A 6801-nucleotide genomic window follows, 5' to 3' on the forward strand; every position below is an offset into this window, starting at 1 on the left:
TCCATTACAGTTTCTCATGGGATTCTGCCTGCTTTTGCTGGCCTCTTTAGCTACATAGAGACGCCTCTCAATTCTTCTGTTGTCATGTCCCCAACATGTGTTCATTGGACCGCAACTGAGCATCAGAAATAGAGCTTGCTCCTGATTGGGGGCGGGGGGTGGCCTTCCTCCTCAAAGCTGATGTACTCTCTCCTGGAGCCTCCTCTCGCCCCTTTACCTGTGTGCCAGTTTTAACTGTCGACATGGCATTATCTAGAATCACATAAGAATCTCAGTGAGAGCCTGTCTGGATCAGCCTGGCCTGTGGTTCTGTCTTGATTGTGTTCACTGACGAGGCTCTTGCTGGTTTAGAAGCTTTCCGGAGACCCAGGTTTCCTTCTTGTGCCTTCATAGAACACATACCACCATCCAAAACCAAAATCCTGCCCCACTGACCTTGGATTTCAATGAGCAACAGGAAAAGGATGAAACAATGATAAAGTATTATTACTAAGTGAATTATTAGTACACAGAGAGTTTAAGCCTTATTTAAAAAAGAAAGAAAGAAAGAAAGAAAGAAAGAAAGAAAGAAAGGTAGCATATAAAATAGGCCTAGTGCAGGCTGCAAGCATCTCAAGATGAAAATGAGTGCAAACGCCCAAACCCACACTTCTGTCAGATGTGTCCTGTGTAGCTGCTTGGTGTGAGAGATGACGTGTGACTTGAGGATGCAGTAACTTGGCAACAAATCCTTAGGGGCGTGCTGTCTCAAACAGCATTTATTCAGTGTCTGTACTGTTTCTATTGATAGTTGCTCAAAAAGTTATTTTCCTAAACTTATCAGGTTTAGAGCAAACGAACATTGTTTATTCTGATAGGAAGCTGGCTTTTGGCATCAGTGACCTCAACATTTGCATACAGCAGTGTGTCGTTATAACCAAATTTTTGATGGCCAGTGTATGTCAACTTAACATAAGCTAGAGTCACGTGAGGAGGGAGCTCGGTCGAGAAAATGCCTCCAGAGGACTGGGCTGTAGGCAGGCCTGCGGGACAGTTCATTAATTAGTGATTGGTGTGGGAGGGCCCAGGGCACTGTGGACAATGCCGTCCCTGGGCTGGTCATCCTGGCTTCTATGATACATGCAGGCGGAGCAAGCACCATGGCCTCTGTGTCAGCAACTGTCTCTGGGCTCCTGCTCTGCTTCAGTTGCTGCCCCCCCCCCCCCCTTCTGTGGTGGACTGGAAGTGTAAGCAAAAGAAGTGTAGGCAAAATAAACCCTTTCCTTGCCAAGTTACTTTTGGTCACGGTGTTTTGTAACAGTAGTAGAAATCCTAACTAAGACAAATTCAGACCAGGTAATGTGAAAACATGCCTGTATAAAATGCGCAAGTATTTTGTGCCATCCTACATTGAAAGTCACACCATTTGAAACTCACAGGCAGATAGATCATTTGGAGTTTTTTGTTTTTTGTTTTTTTTTAAAGTTGGTTTGTTCTTTCCTGCTTGACTGGCAGGGGAGAATTGTCACCTTTCACAATGCACACTGATGGCTACATTTTGGTTCCCAATGTTCACCTTTAAGCAGTCAAGGTTTCTTAGAGCAATGGCTTATCCCGTGTCTGTCCTGGGACTGAAAGGCACGCACGGGGATTCGAGAACACTTATGCCTTGTTTCATTAGATAACAAAGTATACACAACCAGTCTAAAAAGGGCCCCCCTCCCCCGGCCATAGTTGGGACAGTGTTGAACCTCCAACGGAGAAAAGGCCAGTATTCGCGGATACAGTCTAAGAAGAAGCTAGGACAGACTGATCCTCAAGATGGGTGGAATCTCGTGGAATGGCTCAGCTGGTAAAGACGAGAGGGCCAGAGACCCAGCCTCCACCCTCCCCTGGAAACCGCAGAAAGGTGCGAGGAGAGAGGAGATACAACAAAGTTGTTCCTTGGCACCCGCACAGTGGCATACGTACCCGCAACACATTCAACAAGTAAGACTTGGAAAAAGAGCAACGGTGTGTCTCTACTCCAGAAATGACAGTCTTGCCTCAGCTCAAGGAGGGCTCTAGGAAGACTATTGGTGGTTAGCTAAAAGCCCGCATTCCTCAGGAACTTGTGAGACGCTCCCCTCTGCCCAAAGGAGTCCAGTCCCTTGCCTCTCTGGCAGAGGGGATGGGTATGTGGCTCTCCATGGATACACTACCTTTGCTTGCACACCCAAGCCCCTGCTGGCCTCCAGGCTCCCTCAGTCCCTACTTACACCTCAAAGCCCAGCCTAGCACCCTGGCTTTTGCCACACCTCTTCCACTGTGCTAACTCCCACACGCGGCTGCAGTTTGCAGGTTTCCCTCCTCCCAGATACCCATTAGCTCGCTCTGTAATAGCCAAGATTCCCCCCGCCCCTTGGCTCAAACCTCCCCCCTCCCCTTCTCTGCTGCCAAGAGATAGCCCTGACCATGCCCAGTCTACTACTTTGCCGCTCTGCTCTGGACTCTTCTAGGTGCCTCTGGATGTTCTCTCTCTGTTATTCATAATAAAAATCGTATCCCAAGTTGGGCGGTGGTAGCACACACCTTTAATTCCAGCACTTGGGAGGCAGAGGCAGGCAGATCGCTGGGAGTTCGAGGCCAGCCTGGTCTACAAAGTGAGTCCAGGACAGTCAAGGCTACACAGAGAAGCCATGTCTCGAAGAAACAAGCAAACAAACATCTTATCCCAACCACGGATCAGCTACCCCAGTGTCTTTTTTTTTTCTTTTCTTTGTGGCAGGGTTTCTCTGTGTATCCTTGGCTGGCCCGTACTCACAGCGATCTCCCTGCCTCTGCCTCCCCAATTGCTAGGGTTAAAGGCTTCCAGCGGCCTTGTGTCGGGCTTATTGGCTCATTCATCTTATCAGTGAAAATGCCACCAAATGTAAAGAGGTCAGTCACAAGGCCTATTTCCCCGCCACCAGTCCCTGACTCGGGACACCACCTGCGCCCACCTTCAGGCCCAGAACAGCTTCTCTGCACCCTTGTTCCCCACACTTTCCTGTCTTGTCACGGTTCCCTGGGAACCGTCCGGTTTACAGAGGAGTTGCAGACGGCATCTGGCCTCTGTGCTACTCCTCCCTAGCTCTTTAAAGATAGGCGTCTTTCTTGTTTGCCGCGGGCCGATTTTCTTCTTTTGCCAGCGTGGCTTTTCTGAAGCTGCTGATCTGTTTCCTTTGAATCTGGCCTGACCTGATCCGGCAGCCCAAGTCCACCGCCCACCAGGAGGGAAGCGACTTCATTTTATGTCCATAGGTGTCTGGTGCCACCTTGTGGTGAATTCCGGAGAAAAACCCTCTGTCCCACCAGCGACAAAGCTCCCATTAGAGGGAGGGAAACGCTCTGGCTAGTTTTCCTGTAACTAGGACTCAGCTGGAGAAAGTCCCCAGGCCTAGACGGGAGCACAGAGTTTCCATCGTCACTTGCAGAGTTTAGTGGCCACCGTGTCCTCCCTCTACTTCCGTGGCACCAGAGCGTGTGGCCTGCTGTTCTCTCTCTCTTTGCTCTCTTTGCCTCTGCCTCACTCTGCAAGGAACCCGCGGGGATCGCAGCCCTAGAAGGATTCGAATTCGAGGTCAGTCTGGGCTACTTAGAAAAAACCAAAACCAACCAAGCAACCAAACACACACAAAAAACCCTTTGTCTGGAAGGACAGAAGGAAGGAAGGAAGGAAGGAAGGAAGGAAGGAAGGAAGGAAGGAAGGAAGGAAGGAAATTACCACAACTGGGGGGCTGCAGCAACAAAACCTAACCCAAACCAAGTTATCCCTCTTCCTCTTTTTTTTTTTTTTTTTGGTACACCCTGTTTCTAGCTCGTCTCTGGACCAGACTTTCTTTCTTTTAATTTTAATTAATTAATTAATTATACATCCTAGTCTTAACCACCTCTCTCTTCTCCTCCCAATCCCACCCTCCCTTCCTCGTATCCCCTCTCCCCTACCCCTCAGAAAAGGGGAGCGCCTTCCCCACCCACCTGTCCTAGCACATCACACTAAGTGAGCAGGAGCCCTGACCTGAAAGAGGACAAGTTAGCTCCTACCTTTGCTTTCTTCCTTGACCTTCTCACCTACCTACATACCACGCACTGCAGGCTTCCAGAGCGCCTAGGGGCGGCAGGCAAGTTTCGCAGGCTGAGCCTGCAAAGCCAGGTGAAGCCACTTGGTTCATGGAACTCCGCTGTCTCAGCTGTTGGGTCTTTGGAACCAGAGCAACGCTAACCGGTTGAAGCCTAGATCGCGGGAGAAGCTGCGTCTTCGCTCGAAGAGTTTTTACCTCGTGGAGGATAGCAGGAAGATGCTGAAATTTCCAAGGTTCTTCCGATAAACGGGTTTTCCCCCTTTCTTTTTTTTTTTTTTTTTTACGGTTCTGAACATTTGCAACATACCCAATTTTAGGTAATATTCAGAGACATCGGGGTGCCACCTTCTGGCAGGGGCTGTAAAAGGTGGGAAGTCAGAGATGCACTGTATTTGCCTTGCATGGCTTTTATTGGATCTGCTTTGTTGATTTTTACACGTACAGATCCGAGTGTGTGTTCCTGTGGGATTAATGGTTTGTCATTTGCACCCTTTCCAGCCACTTCTCTGCTCCCCCCCAATTCCCTCCCCACCAGCTTCCCCCCTTCCCATCTTTCTTCCTTCTACTCCTTTCTTCCCCTGGCTCCCTTTCTTTCCTGCCCTCTGCTGCCGTTTCCTCTCCCATTCCCTTCCTTCATTTTTCCTCCTCCTCTTCCTCTTCCTCCTCTTCCTCTTCCTCCTTCTCTTCTTCTTTCTCTTCCTCTTCCTCCTCCTCTTCAAGACAGGGTTTCTCTGTGTAGCCTTGGCTGTCCTGGAGACTCATTTTATAGACCAAGCTGGCTTTGAACTCACAGAGATCCACCTGCCTCTGCCTCCTGAGTGCTGGGATTACAAGGGTGTGCCACTGTGCCCCACTCATTTTCTATTCTTCTAAGGTTTAAACTCCGAAGGTAAAAGAAAGAAAGAAAGAAAGAAAGAAAGAAGGAAAGAAAGAAAAAGAAAGAAAGAAAGAAAGAAAGCCTCCAACTGAAGTGCTAATCAAAGCTCAGGCTTGAGGTGTGACTCTAAGCCATGTTGTTGAAAAGCTTGTTTGGTCAGAACTGGAGAAAGTGGAGCCTTTGTCTGACACCTCATTTTACACCTAAAATATTTATTCTTAAGTTGGGATCAATGAATTAAATGCCATTTAAAATGTTTGAGAGAGCATTAGAGTTCCATAACTAAAACCAAATGATGCATCAATGTGTTCAAAGTCCGAAGATAATTTTAAGTTTCCTCTGAAGTCATAGATTAAGCTCTGAGGCCGCTGAGTCGGGGCTTTGGGGCTTTTCATAGTTGATTTCAGGGGAGAATTTGGGGTTCTCTAGGGACATCACACAGCCAGAGCCTCCATCTGATGCCACTGTGACCAGAAACACTGCCATGTCTCACAGGAACCCACACGACCAGAAACTTTAGGGTTCTGTGAAGAAGTTTCTACTTTTAAAAGGCAAATCTCTAAGTTCAAGACCAGCTTGGTCTACAGAGCAAGTTCTAGGACAACCAGGGCTACACAGACAAACCCTGTCTTGAAAAAAAAAAACCAAAAACCAAAAACCAAAAACCAACCCCCAGACAATGTTTTTTATTACTTCTTTGAGAATATCATACAATATGCTTTGGTCATATTTACCCTTTCTCCCTCTATAACCGCCCTATCTATCCTCACTTCCTTACACACCCACTTTGGAAGCCCCTCCCTAGCTGAATCCAGCTTGTACTGCCCACCTACTCTTGGGATTGGAGTCTGCTTTGGAGTATGGTCGACTCACCAGGGCTTACATTTTAAAAGGAAACTGACCCTCCCTCTCCCAGAAGCTTTCAAATATCAGTGGCTTTTCCGCAAGGGGTGGCAGTTTATGCCCGCCTTCCCCCCGTGCTGGGATTTTGTCTGGCTTGAGCTTACACAGGTTGGTGCATGCTGTCACAATGCTTCTGTGTTTCTATGTTTTAATGCCTTAATGTTTATATGTGCAGCTGCCCTGCCGCGTGTAGGAAACAGTTTCCTTGAAATCATCTACTCTCTCTGGCTCTTACTCCTTCCTCTTCCTCACAGATCCCTGAGCCCCGGGAGAAGGAGTGTGACACCTATACTACATTTAGGGCTGAGTACTCGCCAGTTTCTTAGTTTCTGCATAGAGAGCAGTTGTGATTTCTGTTAATTTCCATCTACGGCAGGAGGAAGGTTATCTGAAGAGGAAAGAGAGATGGGCTGATCTACGAGTGTAACAATAAGTCACCAGGAGTCACTTTAAGACATTTAGCAGAGTAATAGAATCAGGCTCTCGCCTAGGGCCTAGGGCCTATAATCTGTAGGCTCTTGGCCCTGTTAGCATGTATGGGTTCCATGTCATGGGGCAAGTGTTAGAGCCAATCAGAAAGTGGTTGGTCACCCCCAGACTATTCACGCCACTATCACACCAGTGGGCACATCTTGTCACACCAGTCATTATTGTAGGCCACAGGATTCATAGTTGGGTGAGGGTGCCGATTACCTTTCTCCTCTGGTAGCATGCACAACACTGTCCAGCATTACGAGAGCCAGTCAGAAGGTATGAATGAAGCTTCCAGGTCGGTGCCAGCTTGATTTGTCACGTTCTATGGGTACGTGGTGTCTTCAGCAATAGGGTCTTACTGCGAAGTTCTGGAAGGTGACCAGGGGCAAATGGCAATAGTCTGTAATGTTTGGGACTCCATTGATCAACAACTTAGGAAGAGATATTCATTCCCATTCTGGGGTT

This window comes from Acomys minous (assembly GCF_964271855.1).
Source record: "Acomys minous genome assembly, chromosome: 13".
NCBI lineage: Eukaryota > Metazoa > Chordata > Mammalia > Rodentia > Muridae > Acomys > Acomys minous.